At 46.8% G+C, this 16,430-nt stretch overlaps 1 protein-coding gene across 9 annotated transcripts in view; it reads right to left on the bottom strand.

Annotated features, from left to right (window-relative positions):
- Hrh2 (histamine receptor H2) overlaps window positions 1-16,430 on the bottom strand; it is a 46,804-nt gene extending 30,374 nt beyond the window's left edge. For 8 of the 9 annotated variants that reach the window (XR_004516417.1, XM_033761639.1, XM_010622140.1 and 5 more), the window contains exon 1: window positions 16,366-16,430. The gene's annotated coding sequence lies outside the window, so the exon portion shown is untranslated. Of the gene's footprint in view, window positions 1-16,036; window positions 16,265-16,365 lie in introns of those variants that run through there. The other variant, XM_010622142.2, reaches the window with a different exon arrangement.

Below are 16,430 nucleotides of genomic sequence, written 5' to 3'. Positions count from 1 at the left end.
TGTCTATTCTCTAGCCTGGATTTGGGTGGCGAGATCAAAGCAGTCACTCTATAATGATGCACATGGTGAGAAAGGTCCACTCCCATTTTCCAGGCACCTACCATGTGCCAGATGATAACAGTAGCTATTGTCAGCCCACTTGACAGATGGTGAAACTGAGGTTCAAGGAGGATAAGTCACTTGTCTAAGGCCACACAGCTGGTGAAGAGGCAGGCAAATCTTCGGACAAACCTTGGTTCAGAGTTGATGAGCCGCCAGCCGTACTCTCCACCCCACCCCAAAGGCACAAATCTAGGCTGTAGTCCAGTTCACTCACTGATTACTTGTGTGATTGGTTCTTACTGCTGTGTTTTCCTACCAGCAAAACACTCACACCTTGCCTAGCTTTTGCTAGTAGTGGCTGTGGGAACTTGAAGTTGTATCTGGTGACAAAGTTCCTTAGTTTTGTTTCAGTGGTACTGGGGATTGAACCTAGGGTCTCAGGTAGTGCTCCACCCCTGAGTTATATCCCCAGCCACCTGATATGATATATGATATAACATAATATAATAAAGAAGCTCTTGCTAAATTGCCTAACCTGGCCTAGAATTTGCAATCCTGTCTCAGCTGAGTTACAGGTGTGCGCCACTATACCTAGTTAGTCCCTCAGTTTTTGTTTATTTGAGGAAATATTTTTCCTTCACTTCTTTCAATTTAGATGAAATTTACATTACACGACATTAACCACTTTCAAGAGTACTGTGCAGCAGCTTTAGGTACCTCCACAGTGTGGCACCCACCACCATCACCACCACCACTCAGTTCTAAAACACTCTCATCAACCTCTGTTGTTCCCCATTCCCCATTTCCTTAGCCTCTGGCAAACACAGTCCTGGTTTCTATCTCTACAGGCTTGTCTGTTCTGACAACTGTGGGCACAAGTGGCTTATAAATCACAAAGATGGGGGAGGCTGGGTGAGGACCCCTGATTCTCTTTTCCACCCCGACCTTCTCCAGCCTCCAATCACCTGGCTGCTCAGGTGAAACTCTTTGACATCATCCTGGATTCTTGTCTGTTCTTCATTTCTAACATCCCATCCATAAGCCAGCCCTTTGGATTCTGCCTCTAAAATCACTTTATACCTATGTATGCATCTCTCTCTCTCTCTCTCACTGTCTCTTCTATGTATCTCTATATCTATCTCTGTTTTGGGATGCCTACTCTCCTTTGCAGCTGCCTTCAGCCCTGTCTTAGTCTCCTGATCTGGATTCAGATTTCAGCACCAGTATCACCTCTGCAGAGGCCTCCCCAACAGAGCAGCTCCATTCACTCACTGGCATTTTCATACCCCCCCACATCCCTCCTTCCACTCTCCCTCCCTTTCCCTTATTCTCTCCCCCTTCCTTTTGTTTTTTTGAGGCAGTCTCACCAAGTAGTCTAGGCTGGCCTTAAACTTGCGGTATATTTTAGGCTGGCTTCAAACTTGCAATCTCCCTGCCTCAGCCTCCTGAGAACTGGGATTACAGGGATCAGCAACACCTGGCTTTTCTGGCTTATTTCTTCTCAACTCACTATTTGTCTCTTCTAGTTGCAGTATGAGCTCAGTGAAGGCCAGGGTCTAGGATCCACTTTGGCTTGATCCCTGACAGGCACTCAATGGAGAATCAAGGATCACTAACTAGATCAGCAAAATCTGTATCAAAAAGAACCATCATAACAATCCAACAGCCTATTTATTGGGCACTTAAAAGTGACATCAACATTCTAAGTATTGCATACATAATCCCATTTTAATCTCCACAACAACTCTATAACTATTTCTCATCTCTATTTTGCAGATGAAGAAACTGAGGCTTATGCTGCTTTGTGAGTGGGCTGAAGTCCATCAGTGGTGGGTTGGTTGGCAGTTGTGAGGTGGTCTAGGGAGGGAGCTTGTAGGATAAGACATGGGGGACAGATGGGCAACTCCTGTCTTTGCTCTTCTGTGGAGGCAAGACTCTGGATTACAGTGTTTGCAGAAAAGCCAAATCTGCCAAAACTGCCCTGGGGGCAGGAGCTGGGAAAGGAAGGGCATTGAACTGGGAATGTAGAGTTGGAGCTTCTGATTTGCTGAGTGATCTGCAACAAATTTCATGCACTTGCTTTCCTCAGTAGAAAGGTGAGGAGATGGGCTTAGAATGTCTCGAAAGTTTCTAGCAACAACAATATCTGTGTATGGACAGAGAGGAGGAAAGGAATCATGCTCCTCCCCATAATAAAGTAGGAGAGCTCTGAGTAGAAACAAAACTCAGTGGTTCCCCAATGTTCAGGAATCTCTTCTGCAGCATCTCAGAGAGACATTCACCCTGCTCTCCTTGTAAACTTTCATAGATAGGGAACTTATTCTTTTTTTTTTTTGGTACCAGGGATTGAACTCAGGTCCTTGTGCTTGCAAGGCAGGCCACCAAACCGCTGAGCTAAATCCCGGGCCCTAGGGAACTTATCCTTACAAAGGACTTGCCAATCAGTCACAGTCATTTAAAGGCATGATAGGTCCCTATGAGCTCTTTTGGAAGCCATATCCCCCTGCAAAATAAATGCACTTCAATTTATACACATTCCATAGAAAGTGTAATTTGCATGAGACTATTTTATATAACAAGCTGCCATTGACAAGCTGGCATAGTGTTATATTGTGAATGTTCAATTAGACACTTTTTACTTGCAATTTTGTGGTTTTCTATTTGTATTTTAGATCTGCTTCTTTATGCCAGTGTGTGTGTGTGTGTGTGTGTGTGTGTGTGTGTGTGTGTGTGTGTATGTGCACATGTGAGCCCCGAAGAGCTCTGAGGCCTGGAGAACAAGTTCATGTCCCTTTCTCCAGGCAGTGCTACAGAGCTCCAGGTCCATCAGGTTTTCATATCTGCAGTCTTAACAGCCCTGATGTCTGCCTGGGGACTCAGCACCACTGCCATGGTCCTCATCACAACCCCAATCGTTAGCACCATCGCTTTCCCACCACCCCTGCCACACAGCTGGGCACCAGAGCCACCCCCACCAGCAGTGACTTTCCTTCCTTTCCCCCAACCTCACTCCTTGAAAGTTTTTGTTTTTTGGTGCCAGGGATCGAACTAGGATCCTTGAGCTTGAAAGGCAGGCGGCAGAACCACTGAGCTAAATCCCCAGCCCTTTTGAAAGTTTTGCCTTTCCAGCCAGGCCCAGCAGCTTTTGGGTCACCTTAAAGATATCAGCAGCAAACAGCTAACAGCAAACAGCTAATGCTCGATCGCCAGGAATATTTACACAGACTTGTTATCTTATATAACCCTCTCTGCCCTCCCACACTTTCCCTGGCCCCTCCATATGTCTATCACCTTAATTCAAGTCCTGCGGGAGAACTCTGGGCAGCAGTCAGGGCAGTCGGTGTTATTCCACTTTGCAAATGTGGGACAGAGAGGCCGGGTAGCTCAGCAGAAGTCACATAGCTCGTTAAAGAGCCCAGCTTCTTAACTTCAAGTTTCTGCTATCTTAACTGGCCCCGCTCCCCCTGGATCTTTCCGACCTCATTGTTTCTATCCTACCTCCATGATCCTTGCCAAATTCTTATCATACCACCTCTATTTTGTTTTCATTTAATATTTTTTTCCTTGTAGTGGTTGAGTGTATTGCAAAGGGATCATTGGATCATTACAGTAATCACCAGGATCACTTCCCCTCAACTAGGTCACCCTAAAAATAAATGCAGTCGAAGCACAACCAGTGTCTTTAAAGTCTCTGTAGTGGCCCACTCCTGTCTCAGTCTAGCCTGTCTTTCTGAGACAGGGAGACTGGCCTGCCTCACAGGGACACCAAGGATGGGTTAGCCCTTGGCTGCTATGTTCTTTTTGCCATAAAAGGAAGCTTGAAGGAGAAGAGGAAGGGAGTCTTGTCACAAAGTTAGGGGTGCTTGTTGATGCCTGTGTCACTAAACCACCCAAATCCAACTTGGGACCCCCCACTGTGCCATGGAGAGGAGCCAGCCCAGCCAGGGTACGCATGTGGTCTTAGCAGCTGCTTTACTCTGTTGCTGGACAAGACACTGAAGGTCGGGGAGGTTGTTTGACCATCTGTAAATGGGCATAATACCAGCTGTGCAGTGCTGAGAAAATGAAATGTGAAAGTCAGCTGGGTGGTGTCAGAAGCATTTTAGCCACCAGTAAAGGGCACTGTTTCCTATGGGCACCTGCAGCCTTCTCTTAGAAGCACTCATCTGAAGCCCCACCTTCCCGTGAGCCAAGGTGCCCAAGGTTGTCAGACGGGGAGAGATCTGAGTGGCCACAGTAACAGCTGGAATGCTAGAGTGCAGCCAAGGTGAGGCCTGGACATCTCTGCACAGCAAGGGGGTCTGATCTGGGGTCAGAAGGCAGATAAATGGCTGTGCTTGTTAAAGGACGGTGATGTAGGGAGGTTGGGGAGGAAGAAGAGATGGTGTTAGTGGGCACTCAAGTTCACCTGTCCGTGGCTGTGGCTGCTGGAGGTGGTGGAGGTGACGATGAAGCGGCAGGTAATAGCTGAGTGGGAGGCAGCAGGGCACTTACACACTGGAGTCTGACTGTGGAGACAGAGTGCTACCAGGCTGTGTGAGCAGAGTAGACAGAGCAGACTGTGAAGAACAGGAGGTCCTGGGGTTTCAAGCAGAGTAAACCTTTGCAAGACTCTCTCTCTTAACCTCTCTCTGCTTTCTGAGAAAGCTGCTATACTGCCTGGAGATGTCTGGAAACCTTTCTGGAAAGAACCCCAGATTTCCCTGTCCCCTTCCCAGAGACTGCTGGCCACACCAGCCCTTTAGTTTCCAAAAGCATCACCCCATCATGACCTGGCCCTTTCAGCAGAGGTCAGAACCTCCTTACACATTCTGGTCATCCTGTGCTTGGCACTTATAACTCCTGTCACTAATACCACAGATGCCGTTATTTGCTTTTCTGTGGGTGTCACTGTAAGTCCCACAGGTGCAGGTCCATTTGCCCACTATCATATGCACATGCGGCCTGAACAGGCTTACTAAACAAGTCATGGGCCTGGCCGATGGCTATTCACCTGGAAGGGAGTTTTGCCATCCTGGTGTTGCAGGTCTTTAGCCAGTGACAGGGCAGGAACTGAGCTACAATCTGAGTTGTGTAGACGCTCAACAGGGCCTGGGGGCTCAAGTGTCTTGGGGATTGTGCTCCAGGCAGAGGTTTGCATTTTTCAGCCAAACTTTTTCAGTGATCTCAGGCACAGTGCTGGTCCGATAGGAAAGTGTGTGTGGGTGGGGGTGGGTGGGAGTTGGATTGTGGGAGCTCTGAGTCATCTGCTAATAGGACTGAGGACAGGAAATAGCCCAGCTGTCAGTAAGTATGTAGGGATCCCTGTCCAGAATTCCAGTGGATGACCAGGCTGCCTCTCCTTGATTATCTTCAAGACAGGGAGGTCATTCCCTTCTAGCAACTTTCATCTCCCCTGGCTTTCAAAAATTTGGATGCTATGATGAAACCAGTAGCCACTGAATTCAGCCTACTGAAGAGTGTTGTTCAGTTTAAACAATGCTAATGAACTTTTACAAGAGAAACAACATTTAATAATCAGATCTCACTGAAAGACCTAGGTGTTTAGTTAGACATGGTCCCTAAAAATGACTGTTCAACTTAGGGTTTTTAATTTTACAGTGGTACAGAACCTATGTCCATACAACCATTCTGTTCCTTATTCAGAGGGTATTCAGTAAAACATCTTAGATACCCAACACTTAATTACAAAATAGGTTTTGTATTAGATGATTTTGCCCCGCTGTAGGCTAATATGAGTGTTGTGAGCATGTTTGCAGCAGGCTGGGCTATGCTATGATATGTGGTAGGTTAGCTGAATTAAATGCATTTTTGACTTACAGTATTTTTGACTTCTGATGGGTCTAATGGGACAGAACACTATCATAAGGAGAGGGATATCTATACTTATGAAAAACAGGCCTAGCTCACATTTAAATCTGCTACTTTTAGGTTGGGGCCTGGGTTAGGAGACCCTCTCGTCAGGCACAGATCCCCCAGGCAGTGACACAGCATGGGGATGATACCTGCCTGGCCTCCGTGGCATCAGAATTTGCTACCTCGAGGGGGCAGCTCCTGAGTTAGCATTCAGGTTGCTTAGAAAAATCCCCATCAAATTGCAGAAGCATCTGGTCTGTAAGATTCTGCTTAGGCCATGACTAGAAAAGACAGTGTCCCTCTAGCAGAGCCCTAATGCTTTCTGAAATTGTTAAAGGGTCCTTTCAGGGACATCACATTTAAATGGGACACATGACCTGGTTTGCACACTGGTTTGAGCACAGCCATAGTATAAAGGCATCTGAGACAATCAGTGAAACTTGACTATGGATTGGGATTAATTAGATTAAGAAACTGGATTTCCTTCTGTAATTCTGTCAACTGTAGAAATGGAAAGGTAGTCAGGCACTTATCATTTAGAAACACATTGAAATCCTTATTAGTAAACTGCTCAGTTATCACATCTTTTTTTTTTTTTCCTTCTGTGCTAGGGATCTAACCCAGAGCCTTGCATGTGATGGGAGGCACTCTACCACTGAGCTACACTTTCGGCCCCTAATATCATGGATTAACTTTAAAACAGTCAAGGGAATGAAAATGCACATGGCAGTGGGGAATGGATAGAAGATAAGTAGCAAATGGAGAAACACCATTTGGTGTGAAGAAAGGGAACACAAGGGCCCATCATACTCTTTCTCTACTGCTGTGCACCCTTGGGACTATGGGACAAAGCAGGGCCTGCCTTGAAAAAGTTTGCTTGAGCTACTCAGCATGAGCAGTGCTCACTGGGTCCCATGATTCACCTTGGGGTGAGCCCTGCCCTCCCTGTCTATTCTGCTCTGACCCTCTGTGTCTCCCACTGTCCTTTGTGGATTTGTACAACTTTGCCTATGACCTTTCCACCTCCTCCCTAAACTGCTCTGGTTGCCTCTCACCTCCACTCTGCTTCAGCAGGCACAGAATTTGAACTGTGTCTGCCCTCAGAATGGCACTCTACCTGCAGCCCCTCACCCACCCTCATCTAGCCTCCAGGTCCTTCCCAGCACCTCAGAGGGTTCTACTCTCTTCTCTGCTACTAACTGGTTGGGGGAATTTTGGAGTGTGTCACTTTGCTTCCAGCCCTCATTTTGCTTTCTCCCAAAAGGGGATGGTAACCCCAACCTCATGAGTGTTGAGAGGCTTCGAAGAAGTTAAGAGCCAGTACCTTCAAGAGCCAACTACCAGGGTTGCGTTCTAGTCTCCTCCTGCTCTCTGACCTGAGCAGTGGCTCAGGGGTCTCTCTGCCTTAGTCCCCTCAACTGGAGAAATGGAAGCCACAGTCGTCTCCATGTGGCGTTACCTGACTACTGTGGGGAGTCAGTGGGGCAGCGTGTGCCAAGTCTTGGCATTAACTACTGATTCACACTTGGTGGTGCACAAGTGCTTGGCATAATGCTCGGTCCCAGTGTGGCACCTCCCTTTCTCCAGATTGCCACCATGTGGTCCTGCTCCACCATTTCCTCTCTGACCTCATCCATGTCCCTCTCTCAGCAATGTTCTCAGCAACTTCTCTATCCTTACATCCTGCCTGGTCTACCTGGTGTCTGCCTTAGGGAACCAAACCATGGCTTTTCTGCTTCTGGCCTCCCTTTCTGTGTGCCTTCACTCAACCCAACTACAAGTATGAAAAACACTGCAGGGTCACCTGTGTTCTCCACAGAACTCGAGGGTCTCACATAAGCTTTGCATGTTCATAAGTAGAAACATGGCTGAGTAAATTATTTCCTAATAAAAATACGATAGCTGTTACCATCACATTTTGGAAACTGTAAAATAATGAGAAATCTTACACTCAGTTAAAAAATAGTAGACTTCAAATTATATAGAGAGAATGATTGTAACTATGAACTCCTACCTCATTAACATGCAGCAGGAAAACAACAACTAAAATTTATGCCTAGAAAGACTGGATGGTAGTAATGGTTTTCTTTGCAAGCTGATATCACTTATTTTCTCCTTTGCACATTTCTTTATTCACATTTTTCTACCTTGTGAGTTAATTCTACAGTGACTAAAAAACAACATGTAAGGTGTAGAATAGTCTATATAATATGTACCCCTTTGGGGGAAAATAAGAATGCATATATAATATGAATATGAATAAAACATAGTAGTACCTTTATTTGTAGTGTTGCTTCCCCTGTGGCCAACCACAGTTTAAAATATTAAATAAAAATTCCAGAAATTAACCAGTTCTTAAGCCATCTGAGTGGCATGATGAAATCTCATCTGTTATGCCCAGGATATGAAACATCTCTTTGACCACTGTATCCCCACTGTATATACAATCCACCCATCAGTTACTCAGTATCCATCTTGATTATCAGATCAGCTGTCTTAGTATCACAGGGCTTGTATTTAAGTGACCCTTATTTAATTATGTCCTTATAATACAACTGTAGTAATGCTGCCAATTTTCATATAGTATATTTTAATAATCATTCTATTTTCTCACTAATAGTTGTCAATTTCTTTTTGTGCCTATCTTATAAATAAAAATTTATCATAGGTATATATGAATAGAAAAAATACACTATATATAAAGTTCTTTTCTGTTGCTGGTTTCAGGCATCCCCTGGGGGTTTTGGCATGTCTCTCCCATGGGCAAGGGAAAATGACTGTCATTTATTTTCATAAATAAAATCTGGGAGGATACACCACAATGAACTACTAAAAGTGACATCCATTTTGTTGGAGGGTGAGGACTGGGCAGATGGGATAGCAGAGAGTGAGGCCTTTCTGTGTGTCCTTTTGTATGCTGTACTTTTGAACTACATGAAGGTCTTATCTATTCAAAAAGCAAAAAGCAAAAAACAACCATCTAGCAAAGCCTTAGAAGAAGACAGCATTTTCACAAATGAGCTCTGGGTGTGAAAGGTGCCACTTCAAAAAAGGAACTGTTCTGGGCTCAGGGGTGAATCCTATCAACTGGCACCTCCACTGTGGGCAGACTGGACTTTCCAGAGTGTGTTGTGACTGAAAGGGCCATGGACGGCAGGGGTCACACAGAGCCAAAATGAGCTCAGAGTCCTCCTTCCTTCCATAGGTCAGGTACCAGGGTGGGAAAGGGGGTGCTGAGTCTGGAGCCCCAGCATCAGGGAGCCTGGGCAGGCAGGGAAGATGAGGCAGGCTGTGTGAGGGCCATGTGTGGGTGTGGTGCCACAGCCAGAGTAGGTCTGCCCCACTGCCATGGCCACCATGGCCCCAGAGCCACCAAATTGCCACATTCTTCAAGAGGAGGTAGAAATCTGAAAGTAAACTGAAACTGTGTGGCTTTAAAATAAAATGTCCTAACTTTTCTATGAAATATCTGCACATCTTATGGGCTCTGCAAGAGTCCTCTGCCGGCTGCCAGTCTGTCCTCTGATCTCAGTGTGTTCCTGTGGAGGTAGGTGGGCTCGCAGCACTGCCTTCTCCTCCCATTGAGAATTTTGTTTCAGATTGGCATTAAACTCAGTGACTAATTTCTTAGAGGAAACTCCTCCTGTTTGAAAATCAGGCTGACACACTCCCACCTCTGGCCCTGGAGAGCTCCTCACCCTCAGTGGCTTTCTCCTGGGTACTGAGCTCTGCATGTGGAAGTGACAGATAGTTGCCTCGCCACTGGGACACCTGCTCTGTGCTCTAACTGGCTGGATTCCTCTTCCACCCTCTCAGATTTAGTATTCCCTCCCCTCTTTTCCATCACATCCTCTGTCCTCTAGGTACTCAGAGTCTCGTTCTGGCTTAACTCTCCATATTTGTCCCCCTGTTTCTTTTCTTTTCTTTTCTTTTCTTTTCTTTTCTTTTCTTTTCTTTTCTTTTCTTTTCTCCTGCTCTGTGCTCTAACTGGCTGGATTCCTCTTCCACCCTCTCAGATTTAGTATTCCCTCCCCTCTTTTCCATCACATCCTCTGTCCTCTAGGTACTCAGAGTCTCGTTCTGGCTTAACTCTCCATATTTGTCCCCCTGTTTCTTTTCTTTTCTTTTCTTTTCTTTTCTTTTCTTTTCTTTTCTTTTCTTTTCTTTTCTTTTCTTTTCTTTTCTTTTTTTTTCTTTTCTTTTCTTTTATGTACTGGGGATCAAACTCAGGACCTTGTGCTTGTGAGGCAGGTGGTAGAACCACTAAGCTAAATCCCTGGCCCGCCCCCACTGTTTCTTTACATAGATTCCTGAGACCTTTCCTCTCCTCTCCTGTATTCTCCCATTGCCTCTAACCCTTGGTTCCAGCCACCTGGAAAACACCACACTCAGATGTGAGCTCCCACAAAACCTGTCCCTCCGCTGTGACAGCAGAAACCCCAGAAGGCTGATATGTTACTCCTGTCTTTCTGTACTTAGATCCCATCCTTTCCTTCAACCCACACCCACTTCAGGTGATTGAACATCCTGAGAAGCTCTTGAATTGACTGCCTTGCTTCCAAAGCTGCAATGTTCCTGCCTTCATCCCTGCTGGAGGTGATCAAGGGCACCCTGACCAGGTTCCTGGCCTCAGGCCATCTGCTCTGCCTCACCCTCCTCTATGCTGTTTAGAGAAAGGCCTTTTAAGGAAATGCAAACCCTGATCACTTCGATTCAGTGCTTAAAATCAAATTGTGTTGTTCCGGCCGCCTACTGAACAAAGTCCAAACATCAGTTTGGCAGTGAGGGGTTTTCCTTATCTTTGCCCTGTGGACTTCTCTATTACCTCCTCCCACCGCCGGGTTCCTCCTTGTTCGGGATGCTCCAGGCACACCTGGAGGTTTTGCAGCCCCATGTCTCTGCACATGCTCTTTCTACCTGCTCTACCCAAATACTCTTTGTCTACTGGTGGCATTTCCAGTCACCTCCACACCCATTCTGCGAATCTTGAGTACCCAGTACCCAGGACAGTGGGGACTCAAATCTTTGAGGTCTGTATATGGCTGAAAGGCCACACTACCCCACACAGCATCTCCAGTTGGTTACGTCTTCCTTCCCACTGTACCAAATCCTTTGGCAGGTGTCAGTTTCACCCATCTCTGTGTTTTTAGCACACTGCTCAGGACTAGACACAAGGAAGGCCTTGGCAAGTGTTTGTTGCATGACTGAAAGAGGGAATAAATAACTCTGATGTTCAGAGAGAATTTGGAGGTTAAGAGATTATTCTACTAGGACAAGTGGGCAATTGTGGAGTGAAAAGTGACCAAGGCATCCAGTCCTTATGGGAGCTAGAGGTGTTTATAGACTTCTCTGCTGTTCCTAGAGGCTGGGGCCAGGCCAGAGCTGCCACAAGCTCCTGGAGACTGTTCCCTGGTGCCGCAGACAATTGGCCACACTGTTGCTCCATCCGTGGCCAACTTAGTGCTAACCACCCTTCTCTTACTGTGACATAGCACGGAACAAAGGCAGAGCTGGAAAGGCCCTTTGAGATGGGCCAGCCATGGCCCTCTGTGGTTTTCAGAGGGAATGGTAAAAGCCCAGAGAGAGGAAATGGTTTGCATAGGTTCATACAGTGGAAGAAAGCAGTAGTCATATCTGGAGCTCAGGTTTGCGAGATCCTATCAGGGAGGAGGAAGTGATCATGGGAAACTGAGATGTGCTGTAGAGTCTGAAAGGAGGCTCTTGAGGTTGGGAGGCCAGAGAAGGCTGCTCTGAGGCTGGCCCTGGAACAGCTATGCACAAGCTGTCAGGCACAGGAAGCAGCAAGTTCGAAGGAACGGAGAGGGAATGAGCCAGAATGACTGAGGGGAGATGCAGCCAAGGTCATGTGCAGTGCCCGATAGGGTGGGGCCTGAGTCTACGAAAGCAAATGATACAACACAGATGACTCTGATCCAAGCAGACTATTCTCCAGTGAATACACCAGACAGCACGTACACCCAATGATTCCAAACTCTTTAGTCCTCAGGAAAATGCAAATCTGAACCACGGCAGTACCACTTCACACCCACCAGGATGGCTATGATCCGAAAGGCAACGCAGAGAAACCAGAAGCCCTGTGCATTCTGGTAGGAACAGTGCAATGTCTTCGGAGCACAGTCTGGCAGTTTCTCCAAAGATTACACATGGCATTATCATATGACCTCATAGTTCTGTTCCTAGGTATAGAACCAAGAGAACTAAAAGTATGTATCCTCCAGAGAGGCCTGTACACAGGTGTCCACAGCAACATTACCCATAATAGCCAAAAAATGGAAACAACTTAAAGGCTCACTAACTCTTGAGTGGGTGAATAAAATATGGTGCTGAATTCCTCATGTAATGGAATATTATTTAGCCATAAAAAGGCATGCTATATTGATACATGATACAACATGGATGGGTCTTGAAAACTTTATGCTAAGTGTAAGAAGACAATAACAAAGCCATATACCACGTAATTGTATTTATATGAAATGTCTAGAGTAGGAAAATATATAAAGAGAGAAAGTAGGTTAATGAGTGGGTGGAGGTGGAGACTGGTTGGGAGTGACTATTAATGTATACAGATTTCTTTCTGGGGTCATGAAAATGCCCTAATATTATATAGTAGTGATAATTAAACAACTTCGAAAAAAATCCTAGAAACCATTGACTTTTATGGTTTAAGTTGGTAAATTTTATGGTGTTTTTTTAAAGACCACCCTGGCTGCTGGTGGGGACAGAGTAGAAGGAAGAGGCCAGTTGGCCAACAGAGCAACTACAGGCTCAAAGTCCCCATATGTAGGAGGCACTTAGGGCACGTATGTGGATGCTGTTGGTGTGCTAAAGCCCTTCTCTTCTAACCCAGGGTTTCTAAACCTCAGCACTGATGACATTTTGGACAGGATCATTCTGTGCTGCTGTGGGAAGGGGCTGTGGAGTGGACAGCGCAGTGTTCAGCAGCATCACTGGCCTCTTTCTGTGAGACACTGGCCCACCATCTGTGACTGTCCTGTACACTGGAGCCCCTGCATCCAGCACACAACCTAACATTTCAAGGTCACCATGGAGTCACTTCAGCAGGACACAGAGCAGGGGCACATTGCTTTGCACAAGGCTTCTGTGACAGTGGCCTAAACTTTGGCTCAACTGAATCTGCCCACCCTCCCTGACTGGTTTGGAGCACGGGATCTAGATTTAGAGTCAAGGTTTGAACCCTGCATGACCTCGAGCAAGTGGCTAAATGTTCCTGATTCTTGGTCTCCTTTCTAGAAAAAGGACACAGGTAATTCCTACTGCACAGGATTATTGTTGAGTGCATAGGAGAGCAACAAATGTCAGATATTGTTGGTTTCAATAATTAAGCATCCCTTCTTTTTTCTAAAGGGCCCACTAGGCCTCAACACAGAGATATCTTTATTATTTGACAAGCCCGCATGTGCCAGCTCTGTCTGGGTGCTGGTGAGGAAGAGGGTGATAGGTTCTATTGCCTCCATCTTTAGGGAGTCCAGAGGAGGAGCATATCTATAAGCTTTGAGTTTCCAGAAGAGCTGGTTTCAATGGAAGCTTGGAGGATGCACAGGAAGAAGACTGACAAGCTAAAGAGGGCATTGCAGCTGAGAGAATCTGCAAGTGTGAAGCCTGAGAGGTGGGAAGGCCCTTGCTAATCCAGCCAGCAGGGTGAGATATTTGTAGATGGAGCCATGGATGGTGGGCAGGGTGGGGCAGGGAGGAGGGGCAGAAACTAGAGAGGATGAGCCATGCATGTCCAAGTCTATCTAAGGACTCTGAACTTGGCTCATTTGGGAATGCAGGGTCTTAGAATAGTTTTGGAAGGGGAGAAACAGTCTCAGATCTGTATTATCAAACTGACAATGAGATAAAGGATGAATCAGAATTGGAGGGGATGAGACAGTAGACTAGAAAATGGTAAAAAATTCAATCTGGCAAGCACTAGTTTTAGAGACAGTTTAGTCTTTTTGGTGGACCTGGCAGCCTTACAGACTGGTTACCCATTTCACAGAACCACACAGTGCTTGGGCCCCCTCTGTCAGCAAGAGCACAGCTCTAGGAGCCAGATAGGACTATGCTTGCTGATTATTAAAGCACATGCTAATTCCATCACATCTGCAAAGCCCATCGAACATGTCTCCCATAATCCTAACATCTACAGGCAAATGTTCTTAACCTTCTTTGGCCTATTTCTGTCCTGTCTTTTTCTTCTAAGCTCTTGCCACAAATTTGGGACCATGCCATATGTATGCGAATGTATGTTTGCTTTCTTCAAAAGCCTTCCTAGTGCTGGGGATTTAGCTCAGTGGAGCCACTGCCTGCCTCACAAGCTCAAGGTCCTGAGTTTGATCCCCAGTACAAAAAAAAAAAAAAAAAAAAGGCCTTCCTTTTCCTATAGCCACATGCCTGTGCCTATTGTTGGACATTTAGGCACTGCCTGTTGATGAATATCTTGGCAAGTGAGAGCACCTTTGTTTATATTCCTGTCATTTCATTTGGATGTACTCTTCCTTTAAAACATTTTTGGCGAAAGAACCTCTCTGACCTGCCGAAAAGCCCTCTTCTCCATTAGCCGGGATTTCTTTCCCAAAGATGAGCTAAATTCTTGGAAATGGACCTTAATCCTGCTTTTCCTTCTTGGGATATTGGTGAAGAGGACCACAGCTGGCCTTTTTTTCCCCATAGATAAGTTGGCTGGGAGGGTCCGTTCAATTAGTCATCAGCTTAGGACAGAGGGGGAAAGTTCTTGCCAGTGAAACCAGGAGAATCAGTCAAAGCTGGGACTAATAGAAATCTTAACTGGAACAAGATGACAGAGGAAGCTGGCTGGCTGGGCTGGGGTGACTCAGCCTGCTCTCAGCTTCCTGAGTCTATTCCTCGAGCCCCCTAAAAAATTGCTTGCCAAAGGTACCCACGTCCCATTGCCAACCTTTGGGTTCATCTTCTCCAGTGATTATGTAGTGGTTCTTCTATTACACACGGAACAGAAACAACATTGATCAGGCAGGTGCCAGACACTGTTTTATGCATTTTCCATTGTCATATTTTGGAGTCAGTATGGTACCAGCAGACGCACCCCAGGATCAAGCAGGCTAATCCCACAGCAGGCATTCCCTACCGGTGGAAACCATTTGGAGGTCACTTACTTGGGCAAGCCTGGGTTTCCTTATCTGTAAGTAGCGGTTTAATAGCACTAGCTCCTCAGAATCATTGTGTAGCCACCACTGCATACATAATGAATCTGGTGCCAGGCCTGCACCAAGCAGGTGCTCAAGAAAGGTGATTTTAAAAATTATTTCCAGTTCTCCTTATATCCCAAGACAAGAGATACCAATAAATGTAATTTATTCAACTACCTTGGTTAACCTCTAGAGACAGGGAAGTCATTAATAGGCAGGAATTAATAACTTCCTTTTATAAATAAGAAAACGGAGGCTTGACAGAAGCGGTCATCTGAGAGATGTTGTGTCTTAGAGAAACATCAGCCCGAGGATGTGCATCCAGGGTGGGGAGCTGGATTCCAGTTCCCCAGTCCCCACTTTATGCTCATCCCTTTGTCCATTTCTGGCAAGGGGGACTAAGGGAACCCGACATATACACACGAGTTCCCGGGGAAACAACCACAGGTCAGTCTTGGGCCACCTATGCTAGGGTATGACACCTGCCACTAGGGGACACCAGAGCTCAAAGGCACCTTTCTACCCCACCCCTTGATCATCACAACCTGCCTCAAAGGGAGCCTTAACTCTAGCCTTTCCACTGTAGAGGAAACAGGCTCACAGGTTCAAGGTCACAGTGCTACCAAGAGACCAAAGTGAGACTCAGAGTTGAGCCCACTTGCCCCACTCATCTCGCAGAATCTCTGTCCCCACGTCCCCGGAGGACTTGCAGCCAGCCCAGTGTGCTTGGTTCTCGCTCCTGGGTATAGAGCATCAGCTCAAGATGGGAAAGGCCAGTCCTTTTGAAAACCTAGAAGTCCTCCTCCCACCGGCCCAGGCCCTCTACTGACATTCATTCCTTAAACACAGTCCTTCCGTGCTCCGACAGATACATCTCCCGAAGAAAACGCCAGCACACAGACCCGGGAAACGGGCTGTTTCGGCTAAAGTGGACTTTCCACACCTACCTTAGCGGGCGCAGGGAACCTAAAGCGGACCTCACATCCTTTGCACTGACGCGGGCTCAGGCTGCTTTCCTTGGTCACAACGCCCCCTTGGGGCGGATGAGATCCCCGAGGGTCTCAAAGAAGGAAAGTAAGGCTTGCAAGCTGAGGGCGCTTGCCCAAGGTCAGGCGCCAGGAGCAAGCTGCGGGCCCCCGCTGCAACTGGGGACCGGAGCCACGACAGCCAAAGGATCCAGGAACAAGAGCCCAAGGTAGCGACCGTCCCGTCTCCCCGCCAGCCCACCCACGATCCACCCGAACCGAGGCCCTGTGGGAGGCTGCGGTCGCATTACCTGGTGCTACTGAGCGCTGGCAGGGGCCCCGTGCCCGCGCCGCTGCGCCCCTGGGCAGGGATGCA

Source organism: Fukomys damarensis, unplaced genomic scaffold (genome assembly GCF_012274545.1).
Source record: "Fukomys damarensis isolate Sample0158 unplaced genomic scaffold, DMR_v1.0_HiC HiC_scaffold_9, whole genome shotgun sequence".
Taxonomy (NCBI): Eukaryota; Metazoa; Chordata; class Mammalia; order Rodentia; family Bathyergidae; genus Fukomys; species Fukomys damarensis.
The sequence above is the reverse complement of the archived record's forward strand: the minus strand, read 5'-3'. Positions and strand labels throughout refer to the sequence as shown.